The following is a 13859-nucleotide window of genomic DNA, read 5'->3' on the forward strand; positions in this document are numbered from 1 at the left end:
TAATTTCAGGAAAAAGGAATTTGAACATAGATGGCAACTTGCAGCACAAATTTTACTTTGCCTTCCTTCCTAAGTGTATTGACAGTGCTCTTTGCTTAATGAGGGCTGCAGTGTCAGGCAGAAGCTACATAATAATAGCGTTGTTCCACACTTGTTTTCTGAACCCCTTACTGTTAATTAGTTCACGTTCCCAGTGTTATTAGCTGATCTCAGAAGTACATCTGAGAAGGTGGAGTCTTTACCCAGAGGGCTCTGAGTTAGTATAAAAAGCTGGTTAGGGAAAGAAAGCAAAGAAAAATGGTCGTCTGAGTTAAATTCACCCATTCCAGTCCATCTTAGTTCACTAATTCCTAGAATGTCCATGTTCACTCTTGTCATCTCCTGTTTGACCACTTCTAATTTACCTTGATTCGCGGACCTAACATTCCAGGTTCCTATCTAATATTGTTCTTTACAGCATCAAACTTTACTTTCACCACCAGATAAAACCAGCAGAAACTGGACATCATTTCTGCTTTGACTCAGCCTCTTCATTCTTTCTGTAGCTGTTTCTCTGCTCTTCCCTAGTAGTATATCGGACACCTACCAACCTGGGTAGGTCGAGCCTTATTCAAAATTCAGGCTTAAATTAAAGAAAGTAGGGAAAACCACTAGGCCATTCAGTTATGACAAATCAAATCCCTTATGTTTATACAGTAGAGGTAATGAATAGACTCAAGGTACTAGATCTGGTAAACAGAGTACCTGAAGAACTATGAATGGAGGTTCACAGTATTGTATATGAAGTGGTGACCAAAACTATCCCCAAGAAAAAGAAATGCAAGAAGGCAAAGTGGTGGTCTGAGGAGACCTTACAAATAGCTGAAAAAAGAAGAGAAGCAAAAGGCAAGGGAGAAAGGGAAAGATATTCTCTACTGAATGAAGAGTTCCAGAGAATCGTAAGGAGAAATAAGAAAGCCTTCTTAAGTGAACAGTGCAAATAAATAGAGGAAAACGATAGAATGGGAAAGACTAGAGATCACTTTTAGAAAATTGGAAATATGAAGGGAACATTTCATGCAAAGACAGGCACAATAAAGGACAACAATGGTAAGGACCTAACAGTAGCAGAAGAGATTAAGAAAAGGTGGCAAGAATGCACAGAAGAACTGTATAAAAAAGCTTTTAATGGCCCAGATAACCATGATGGTGTGGTCATTCACCTAGAGCCACACAACCTGGAGTGTAAAGTCAAATGGGCCTTAGGAAGCATCATTACAAATAAAGCTGACAGAGATGATGGAATTCCAGCTGAGCTATTTCAGATCCTAAAAGATGATGCTGTGAAAGTGCTGCAGTCTTGCCAGCAAATTTGGAAAACTCAGCAGTGGCCACAGGACTAGAAAAGGTCAGTTTTCATTCCAATCCCAAAGAAAGGCAATGCCAAAGAATGTTCAGATTACTGTACAATTGCTGTCATTCCACATGCCAGCAAGATTATGCTCAAAATCCTTCAAGCTAGGCTTCACCAGTATGTGAAGTGAGAACTTCCAAATGTACAAGCTGGATTTAGGAAAGACAGAGGAACCAGAGATCAAAGAGCCAACATATGCTGGATCATAGAAAAAGCAAACAAATTCCAAAAATCATCTACTTCAGCTTCATTGACTATGCTAAAACCTTTGTGTGGATCACAACAAACTATGGAATATTCTGAATGAGATTGGAATACCAGGCTACATTACTGCCTCCTGAGAAACCTTCATGCAGGACAAGAAGCAACAGTTAGAACTGAACCTGGCTCAATGGACTGGTTCAAAATTGAGAAAGGAGTATGTCAAGGACGTCTATTGTCACCCTGCTTATTTAACTTATATGCAGAGTACATCATGCGAAATACCAGGCTGGATGAATCCCAAGCTGAAATTAAGATTGCCGGGAGAAATATCAACAACCTCAGATATTTAGATGATACATGTATAGATGTGAAAGTTGGACTATAAAGAAGGCTGAGCACTGAAGAATTGATGCTTTTGAACTGTGGTGCTGGAGAAGACTCTCTGAGAGTCCGTTGGACAACAAGGAGATCAAACCAGTCAATCCTAAAGGAAATCAAGCCTGAATATTCATTGGAAGGACTGATGCTGAAGCTCCAAAACTTTGGCCACCTAATGTGAAGAGCTGACTCATTGGAACAGACCCTGATGCTAGGAAAGATTGAGGGAAAGAGGAAAAGGGGGCAAAAGAGGATTAGGTGGTTGGCTGACATCACTCATTCAATGGACATGGGTTTAAGCAAACTCTGGGAGTTAGTGAAGGACAGGAAAGCCTGGTGTGTTGCAGTTCATGGGGTTGTAAAGAGTCAGACACAACTTAGCGGCTGAACAACAACAAACTGCTTTACAATTTGTTTCCCCAACACTTTGAACAGGTCCTTTATGAGACAGTTTCTTCAGTTGTAAAATAGTTAACATCTATTAATGATGTTAATGGTGCCAGTCTTATCTTTCTTACAGGATTGTGAGAAAGTAACTTCTCATATATGACAACTGTATGGAAACAAAAGTGGTCTACCAGATAGTATCACTTTTTCTCAAACATGCTCTTAAGATAATTTTCAAATGTATAAAAAAGTTGAAACATTATACAGTGAACACCCATTTACCCACCATCTAGAGTCAACAATTAAAATTTTGCTCTATTTGTTTTATTTCCCATATATCCATCTACCACTTTATCTATCCATCCATTGATCCATCTTATTTTTTACTTAAGCATTTCAAAGTAAGGTGTTGACATTAGTACAACTAACTGGAGATCAGTGTTTCCTCTTTTTAGGTGAGATGTACATACAATGGAATGAAAAAAAAACCTAAATGTACCATTTGATGAATTTTTACAAGTTAGCCTCATTGAGATGTAAAATATTTCTACCACCTCATATCTCTTCTCAGCCACTCCCAGAGACAACTTCTGTTCTGATCTTTTTTACTCAGCATTATGTTTCTGAGACTCAGTTTGTTGTTGTGTATAACAGTAGGTTGTTGCTCTTGGCTGCTAAGTAATATTAATTTTATGCACACCCCGTAGTTTATTCATTCACCTATTGATGGACATCTGGGCTGTCTCCAGTTTTAAGTTACTGTGAATAAATCTACTTTGAATATTCTTATACAGGTCTTTTGTGGACACCTGTTTTTTGGTCTCTTGTGTAAGCATCTTGAAGTGCATTTGTTAGTTCATAAGGTCAGAAACTGGGAAACCTTTTTTTCCAAGGTGGTTGTATAATTTCACACCCCTTCTAACAGTGTATTAGGGTTCTGGTTGTTGTACATTATTGCTAACATTTGGTGGTGTCTGTCTTGTTAATTTTAGCCTTTCCGGTAGATGATAGTGGTGTCTCATGGTGGATTTAATTTGTATTTCCATGATGACCAACAATGATGAGCAACTTTTGGTGGGTTGGACTTTTGTAAGTGTCTGGTAAAGATACACAGTTCTGTAATCCCTTTTAGTGTACACTGTGAAGTGGGGGCGTATGTTTGTGTGTGTGTGTGTGTTCTTCTCTCAGTTGTGTCTGATTCTTTTGCAACCCCGTGGACTGCAACCTGCCAGTCTCCTCTGTCTGTGGAATTCTCCAGGCAAGAATACTGAAGTGGGTTGCCTTTTTCTCCAGGTGTCTTCCCGACCAGGGATCAAATTTGGGTCTCCTCCTCTGCAGGCAGATTCTTTACCATGTGAGCCACCAGGGAAGCCTGAAGTGAAGATAGAAGTTATTATTATCTATATGGATATGAGGTTGCTTTACTCAGTTTGTTCAAAAGACATTCTTTTCCCTATGAATTGCTTTGTGCCTTTATTATAAATACATTCAAGGTATCAGTGCAGGCCTATTTTTGTTCCAATGATCTGTTTGTCCCAACACCAGTACCACACACTCTTAATTACTGTGGCTTTAGAGTAAGTCTTATATTCAGGTAATGTAAGTCTTCCAAATCTGTTTTTATTTTTCAACATTACTTTAGATATTCTAGGTCCTTAGATTCTCATACAAATTTTTAAGTTTGTCTATTTAAAAAAATGGTGGAGTTATGACTCTAGAGCTGAAGAAAATAGATATTTTAATAATGTTAGGACTTCCAGTCTATGAATGAGGGGTATCTCTACATTTATTTGGATCTTTAGATCTTATTTAGATCTCTCAGCAATGATTTCCTTGTAATTTCAATGTGAAGGTCTTGTATGTCTTAGATTTATTTCTCCATATTTTATGGATTATAGTACTTTCAAAAATGTGTTTCTTTTTTTAAATTTCATTTTCCAATTATTCACAGCCAGTGTATATGATTTTTTTTGTATTGATCTTATATTCTGAAATCAAGCTACATTCACTTATTTCTTTTAGCAGTTGTTTTGTAAATTCCCTTAGCATTTTTCTATCTGTGAAAAGGGTCAGTTTTACTTTCTCTCCAATCTTTATGACTTTCTTTTATTTGCCTTATTATTACATTGCTAAGATCTCCTGTATGATATTGAATAGAAGTGGTTAAGAGTGGCCATACTTACCTTGTTCCTACTCTTAGTAGGAAAGTTCAATATATCACCATTATGCTATCATAATAGCTTTTGTAGGTCTTTGATAGACTACTAAAAAATCATTCTTATCATGTGATAAACCAAAATGGAAATTAAATATAGTCCCTGTACTATACTGTAGGACCTTGTAACTCATCCATTCTACTAGTTAGCATCTGGTAATCCCTTGCTCCCAATCCTTTCTTCCCTCCCCCCGCCTACCCACCCTTGGCCACCACAAGTCTGTTCTCTATGTCTGTGGATCTGTTTCTATTTCGTAGATAGGTTCATTTGTGTCATATTTTAGATTCCATATATAAGTAATATCATATAGTGTTGGTCTTTCTCCTTCTGACTTACTTCACTGAGTATGATAGTCTCTAGCTGCATCCATGTTGCTGCAAATGTCATTATTTCATTCTTTTTAATGGCTGCATAGTATTTGGTTGTACCACATCTTCTTTATCCACTCATCTGTTGGTGGACATTTAGGTTGTTTCCATATCTTGGCTTTTGTAAATATTGGTTGTATTTACATAGGGGCGGGGGCGGGGGGCATGTATCTTTTCAAGTTATAGTTTTGTCAGAGTTTATGCCCAGGAGTGGAATTGCTGGATCATATGACAACTCCAATACTTTGGCCACCTGGTGAGAAAAACTGACTCATTTGAAAAGATCCTGATGCTGGGAAATTGAATTGATTGAATGAGGGAGGAGAAGGGGATGACAGAGAATGAGATGGTTGGATGGCATCGCCAACTCAATGGACGTGAGTTTGAGTAAGCTCCGGGAGTTGGTGATGGACAAGGAAGCCTGGCATGCTGCAGTCCATGAAGTCGCAGAGAGTCGGACACAGGTGAACAACTGAACTGAACTGATGACAACTCTATTTTAAGTTTTTAATCTTGTGTATGTTTTGATGAGTTGTCTTTTTTTGAGAAATTTTTCCATTTCATCTGAATTTTCAAATTATTGGCAAAAGTCATTTGTAATATTCGCTTATCTTTTTAATGTCTGTAGGCTTTATAGTGATAGTTCCTCTTTAATTCTTAGTGTTTTTAATTTGTATTCTCTGACTTTTAAGGCATCAGTTACACTGTGTAACAAACCACCCCAAATTTAATGACTTAAAATAATAGCCATTTGTTTTGCTTCTGGTAGGCCATCTGGACTAGGATCAGCGAGGCAGTTCTTAGAGTCCATCAGGTTTACACAGAAGTCTTTGCTCAGGTGCCAATCCACCAGGTGCCCCTGCTTCTGGGACTTGAGGCTTTGGCTGGGGCAATGAGGCTGGTGGGCCATGTGTGTCTCCTCATTGTGTAGGCTAACCCAGGATTATTCACATGGTGGATCGGCAGTGCTCCTGGAGAGAATGAAAATATGAAAATCCTTTTAACCTCTGCAGGGCTATAGTTGCTTTTTCCCCCACATTCTTTTGACCAAAGTAAGTCATAAGAACAATTTAGAGTTAGTTTCAAGGTGGAGAAACAGACCTACTACCAAATCCAAATAACTGTGGCTATGGATTAAGGGAGAATTGGTACCATTTTGGCAATCTTTAACATATTAAGGAGTTTTATTATAGAACAACTGTTATGTGCATGTGTGCGTGTATGTTATGAATTTGGAAATTTTGTGTTAATAGTCTTATCAGCATTGTGATATTATAATCTTTGTGTATCTTTCTGGATTTTACAGAACATTAAGTTCTTTGGTGTCTCATCAAGAGCAAAACTATTCCTCCCATTAATACTTCAGAAGATTTTGATTATTTGTGTGTTTTTTTGTGTTATAAGTCAGTATAAATTTTGGTTGTCTACATAACCCCAAACCACTAGAGATTCAAGGCATTTTTTGTTCCATAGTCCTTGAGGAATTCAAAATGTGGCACTGATAAAATTATCAGAGATATGTTGATTTGGGGCTTATAAAAACAGTCCAGCTCTTAAATAATTCTCAACTCTGGATAAATTATCAGTAAAAAGAAAAGTAGTCAATTTACCTAGCAGAGGTAATATATTTCTTTAGGTTTCTCATCCTGTCGGTCAATAGGGAAATTCTTGGACAGAGGAAATAAACTGTATTTTTATCAGTCCCTGAGTATACAGTCTACCCATTAAGTCAAATTTGTTATGCCTTTCCAGAAATCTACCTCTAGAAATCTTTCCTAGGTTACTTATAGGTATGTGAACCCATATGAGTGTGAGTAGTCATTTATAGCATTGTTTCTCTCATGGAAAAATTGGATTAATCTAAATGTCTAATAGAAGGGGATTGGATTTTTTTTAAATATGGCATTTTTCATCACATGGAATACTATACAACCATTTAAAAGTATGGAAGAGTATTTAGTGAGCTGCCTGGATGTTCATTATGTATAGCTGGATTTTCATCACATATAAATATATAAAAGCAGATTTTATTGCTACTTTCATGATTATGTGTGCATGCATGCTCAGTCACTTCAGTCGCGTCCAACTCTTTTCAACCACGTAGACCATAGCACACCACGCTCCTCTGTCCACGGGGTTCTCCAGGCAAGGATACTGGAGTGGGTTGCCATATCCTCCTCCAGGGGATCTTCCTGACTCAAGAATCAAAACCTCATCTCCTGTATTACAGGTGGATTCTTTACTGCTGGGCCACAGGGGAAGCCCTGGTATGATTATATTGTGGTACATAATGATATGTATAAGTGATATATATATATACACACATATGATATAATGATATATAAATAAATATATACAGATCTTGGAAGAATATACAGCAAAATTGTGATGGTCATTATTTCTGCATGATGACAATATGATTTTCTAGTTTTATTGAGATTTAGTTGACATAAAACATGAGTTTTAGGTATACATGATAATTGGATATATGTATATATAGAAAAATGATCACCACAATAAATTTAGTTAATATCACATTACAAATTGCCAACTTTTTTCTTATGATGAGAACTTTTAAGATCTGTTCTCTTAGCAACTTTCAAATATACAATACACTATTATTAACTTTAGTTACCATGCTGTGTGTTATATTTCCAGAACTTATCCTGTAAATGAGAATTTGTACCTTTTGACCATCTTCGTGCATTTCACTCACCTTCAACCTATTTCTATGGCAACCATTAATCTGCTTTCTGTATTTCTGGTTTGATTTTCATAGATTCCGCAAGTAAGTGAGATCGTAGAGTATTTGTCTTTCTTGGTCTTACTTATTTTACTTAGCATATTGCCCTCACTGTCTACCGATGTTGTCAGAAATACCAGAATTTCTTTTTTTAATGGCTGAATAATATTCCATTTGTGTGTGCAGATATGTGTAATTTTTCTTTATCCATTCATCTGTTGATAGACACAGGTTATTTTCATGTCTTGATTATTGTAAATAATGCTGCAGTGAACATTGGGACACAGATATCTTTTAGAGATGGTGATTTTTTTTCCTTCAGCTGTATACCCAGAAGTAGAAGTGCTGGATCATATGGTAGTTCTATTTTTAGTTTTTAAAGAACGTCCATGCAATTTTCTAATTTACATTTCCATTAACAGTGCACAAAGATTCGCCTTTCTCCACATCTTTGCCTACACTTGTTATGTAATACCAGAGGTAGATTGTTGTTTTGGTAATAGCCATTCTAACATGTGAGTAGCCATGGTGGCAAAGTGGATTTTATTTTCCTTTTTTTTTTTTTAATCCATGATTTGAAATTTTTAGAATGAATATGTATGGATGATATGGGGGAAAGTAAATAAAAATTACGTTTAAAAAAGCCCTACTGATTTACAGTTTCAGGATTATTTGTATATTTTTGTCACTACTCTCTATATGAGGTTTGAGCCTTATAAAATCTACAGAATTACCTAAAACTCAAGATAATCTGAGTATACAAAAGGCTGGTTTTATTGCCACCCTAGTAGAACACAATATCATGAAATGGAGTGGTTCCTTTAGAATTTTTGTTTTGCTCTTAACATTCACAAGAATTCATAAAGACTGGGGAACTTTTTCTCTAATAACCATCATGTCTTTATTTTAAAACACCACCATTGTGAAAGAGGCTTGTAAAATTTGGTTTGGAAGCAGAATCAATGTTCCTATTTATTTCTTAAAGCTCATGTAATCATGGGATCCAGAGTCTTTAAAAAAAAAATCTGTTGGCTAGACAATTACCGTTAAAAGTAGACATGGGTATTGCTTCTGCGTTAAACTGCTATCCATGATTCTGTGCTTTTCTTGCTAGTCTAATTGATGAGCTCCCTGACAGGGAAGCGTATGTTGCACACATCTGTAGTACAGTGGTATTTCTACTTAGTAAATCCCTGGTGGAATATAGAGTTTGGCCAAATTCTCCTAGATTTTAATATGGCTACAAAACAAAACCCTGTAGTTTTTGATGTCTGTCTTATTCTCATTGAATAGACTGTTGAGACCAGTTGCGATCTCAGAAATAATTAATACAGACTTCCCTGGCGGTCCAGTGGTTAAGACCCAACTCTTTGAATGCAGAGGGCATGGGGTTCGATCCCTGGTTTGGGAGGAACTAAGATCCCACAGTGGCATCCCACTCCAGTACTCTTGCCTGGAAAATCCCATGGATGGAGGAGCCTGGTAGGCTACAGTCCATGGGGTCGCTAAGAGTCGGACACGACAGAGCGACTTCACTTTCACTTTTCCCTTTCATGCACTGGAGAAGGAAATGGCAACCCACTCCAGTATTCTTGCCTGGAGAATCCCAGGGACGGTGGAGCCTGGTGGGCTGCCGTCTATGGGGTCGCACAGAGTCGCACATGACTGAAGCGACTTAGCAGCAGCAGCAGCAAGATCCCACATGCTGCGCAGCCAAAAAAAAAGATGAAAAGAAATGGTTAATATAGTGTGTCATCTGTAATAAATAAGCACATCTTCAAGGGGGTATTGAAACTTTCTGGGACCCAAATGAAATCTGACTGTGCTGGAGAGGATTTTTTAAAGTGGGGCAGAGAGAGTGTTGTGAAACCACCACATGTGCAGAATAGTCAATACTTTAAATTGTTTGGTTGATTGATTTTTATTGGGTTTGTTGCCAGAAGGAGCAGAATGTGGCTGGGTGTGTAGAGTTGAGCATGGTTTCCTGGGGCAGGAGGAAGTCTTGGGGAGAATGGGGCACCATCCAGGTAACACCCAGGTAGCTGCAGTGCTCCATGCCTTCAGCACTGATGTACAGGCAGCCTTTTCCGTGTCAACACCTGCTCATTAGGAACTGGACCAAGACTCCCAAAGAGCTCTCAGATGGCCTGAATTCTGTATCTCTGCCAATCTGAGCTAGAATTTAATAACAACCTTGAGGTGAAACTTGGGCCTTTCCTCACTGCTAATCCCCAAAACCATCTGGCTTTCCCTTTCTCTGAATAACACTTTAGTGTATGTGTTGGGGGAGGGAGGAGGCTGTGGGCAGATGAAGGAGAGTAAACCAGTCTGACATTTCCTAAAGGACAATCCAGTCTCCTTCAGAACAGATAGAGTTTCTTGTGGGTCCCAGACCTAAGCTTGTTCTTTCCATAACTTCCGCGTTTTCAATTGCCACATCCTTGTTGGAAGTTCTTACCATTCATTAACTATTGACAGATCTGGTTCCCTGTCCAGGCATTAACTATTGAAAAACCTCCAAGTTTCATTCTATTAATAAAATAATGTCAAAAAGAAACATTTAAGTCCATGAGGATGATTCTGATATTTTTTTTAAAGGTTGTGCATTTTCTCTTTAATTTCTGACTCAGTTTAGCACATTTTTAGAAATATGGGGGGATTCTCCTTAAATATTTGTTTATTCCTGTGCCCTGCAAAGTAATGGAAGTTATTTAGTAGGAAATATTTAGGATGTAATAGTAAATTACTAATAAAATAGAAAACACTAGAGTTGCTTCTGCCTTGCTGCCACCCCAGGGAAGGAAAGAGAACATAGTAAACCAGATGTCTGTCTTATGCATTGCATAGAGAATAGCATGGCTGTGGTCCTGCTAGAGGCTCTCTCTGGGGCAGATGGCCATCGAATTGAATGGCAGATGGGATCAGCTGTCCTACTGCAAACTGATCTCACTCTCATTCTCCTGAGTGCTTGTTGAGTTTGGGCATCCTGAATACACATGTAGAATTATGCTACTTCAGTTAAAGACGTGCCCAGTAAATATTTGTAAGTGAAGAGATTAATACACAAATTTTATTTCTGTGTATGCAGTGCCATGCCAAGTTGCTTCAGTCCAACTCTGTGTCCAACTCTGTGCAACCTTGTGGACTGTAACCTGCCAGGCTCCTCTGTCCATGGGATTTGCCAGGCAAAATACTGCAGTGGGCTGCCATGCCCTTCTCCAGGGGATCAGCCTCATTTTTTACAGCCTGCAAACTAAGAATGGTCACACCAAGGTGACCCAAGTTCCAATTTCAGTATGCACAAATGAAGTTTTATTGCATCCCAACCATAATTTGTTCATTTATCTGCTATCTCTGGCTGCTTTTGCAGTAGGGCAGGGAAGTCCAACAGGTACAGCAGAGGCCAGATGGCCTGCAGAGCCCCAAATACTTGCTCTCTGGTCCTTTACAAAACTGTTTGCTGATCTCTACCATAGAAGATATTAATTACAAAGAAATGAGTTGGATGAAATCTGCATAAATGAAGCTACATCTCACAGTATCTGTGAAAATATTTCCCCACTTCACCCTTTCTTTTAGGAGATAATTGGAGTGGAAAAGAAAATTGTTCTCAACTTTTATCTTTTTCAAAAAGGCCTCATAACTTTTTTTTCCCAAACATAAAACTTTATGTCCCAGTACTAACTCTTGTGATTATATCTTGGTATGGTATAATGGAAGGACAAGTAAAAAGGTGCCAAGTTGTGGAACATATAATAGAAAGTTTAATTCATCTGATTTACAGTTTGCCTTTTAAATCAACATGGAAGAGGAAACGTTCCAAGACTTAACCAAGTTTGTAGGACAAGAAGAAAGAGGAGGAGTCCCACATATATTTAGGAACCCTGAGGGCTGGGCTATATTACAGTCTGCCTCAACTTGATAATGCCTGTGTGTACGGGTACTGTTTTTGTCTTTTGTGGCAATCATGTTGTTTCATGAACATTAGTTATTGAAAACATACTGGTAAGGAGCACGTACTGTTATTTCCATTCCAGAAGGAAGTAGTTACAAACTCTGCATGTAGCTCCTTCTACGGCAGTAAATCAGTTCCAGATCCAAGAAAATGTCATTCTTTTTCCTTTTTTGCCATACAAAATCTCTGCATGATTGATGCAGTCCACAATATGATATAGGATTGCTACATGAATTTTAATGTGAATATTTGACTATTTAGTATGACGTCCTGTATGGCACCTGGCATAGTGTTCAGTTGTTTTATCCTACTCATGGTCACTATAATATGACATCATGAATCAACTAATTAGATACTCCATTCTCTAAAAACCAAGTCTTTGCTTTCTTTTGTGCACCACGCTCTCTCTTATATTCAGGGTCAGCAAATGATCCTGAGTAGGCCAATAGTTTCCCACATCTACAAATCCTATCTGCTTCTTCACACATTTGCCATTTTCAGTTCAGTTCAGTCGCTCAGTCATGTCCGACTCTTTGAGACCCCATGAATTGCAACATGCCAGGCCTCTCTGTCCATCACCAACTCCCGGAGTCTACCCAAACCCATGTCCATCGAGTCGGTGATGCCATTCAACCATCTCATCCTCTGTCGTCCCCTTCTCCTCCCGCCCCCAATCCTATCCAGCATTAGGGTCTTTTCCAATGAGTCAACTCTTCGCATGAGATGGCCTAAGTATTGGAGTTTCAGCTTCAACATCAGTCCTTCCAATGAACACCCAGGATTGATCTCCTTTAGGATGGATTGACTGGATCTCCTTGCAGTCCAAGGGACTCTCAAGAGTCTCCTCCAACACCACAGTTCAAAAGCATCAATTCTGTGGCGCTCAGCTTTCTTCATCGTCCAACTCTCACATCCATACATGACCACTGGAAAAACCATAGCCTTGACTAGACGGACTTTTGTTGGCAAAGTAATGTCTCTGCTTTTAAATATGCTATCTAGGTTGGCAATAACCTTCCTTCCAAGGAGTAAGCGACTTTTAATTTCATGGCTGCAATCACCATCAGCAGTGATTTTGGAACCCCCCAAAATGAAGTCTGACACTGTTTCCACTGTTTTCCCATCTATTTCCCATGAAGTGATGGGACTGGATGCCATGATCTTAGTTTTCTGAACGTTGAGCTTTAAGCCAACTTTTTCACTCTCCTCTTTCACTTTCATCAAGAGGCTCTTTAGTTCTTCTTCACTTTCTGCCATAAAGGTGGTGTCATCTGCATATCTGAGGTTATTGATATTTCTCCCGGCAATCTTGATTCCAGCTTGTGTTTTCTTCCAGCCCAGCATTTCTCATGATGTACTCTGCATGGAAGTTAAATAAGCAGGGTGACAATATACAGCCTTGACGTACTCCTTTTCCTATTTGGAACCAGTCTGTTGTTCCATGTCCAGTTCTAACTGTTGCTTCCTGACCTGCATACAGGTTTCTCAAGAGACAGATCAAATGGTCTGGTATTCCCATCTCTTTCAGAATTTTCCACAGTTTATTGTGATCCACACAGTCAAAGGCTTTGGCATAGTCAATAAAGCAGAAATTCTCCAAGCCAGGCTTCAGCAATATGTGAACTGTGAACTTCCAGATGTTCAAGCTGGTTTTAGAAAAGGCAGAGGAACCAGAGATCAAATTTCCAATATCCGCTAGATCATCAAAAAAGCAAGAGAGTTCCAGAAAAACATCTATTTCTGCTTTATTGAGTATGCCAAAGCCTTTGCCCTTTTAGTTGTCTCTTAAAAGAAATGTGTTGAAAGTGAAATTTCTTTCTTTCTTTCTATCTTGGTCAAAACACACCAGCAGAGGAAGCCCACATAAGTCAATCATTGCATCCTACCTTAAGTGTATTTCAGGACTACAGAGTACGTAGGTCAGCAGAGAGGAGAGACATTGGAACTCCTTTCCATCCCTGCATTTATGGAACCAGGGACTCAGGAAGAATGAGGGGCTTCTCTAAAGTCTTACAGTTACTTTTAGCAAAGTTGAGAGAAGAACTATTTTGCCTTTCTTGCTTGTTTGCATTCTCTTCCCTTTGGACCACCTTAAGTATGATTCTTATATAAAGATTAAATTACAAGGATTCAGTGAAATGTCACTATTTGGCTATAAACAGTGAGACTTGATTCCATAGATACATAGGAGAATTTACTCCATTACTTGGTGGAT

The sequence above is a fragment of the Giraffa tippelskirchi genome, chromosome 2, assembly GCF_054371585.1.
Source record: "Giraffa tippelskirchi isolate mGirTip1 chromosome 2, T2T-mGirTip1v1.2.pri, whole genome shotgun sequence".
Taxonomy (NCBI): domain Eukaryota; kingdom Metazoa; phylum Chordata; class Mammalia; order Artiodactyla; family Giraffidae; genus Giraffa; species Giraffa tippelskirchi.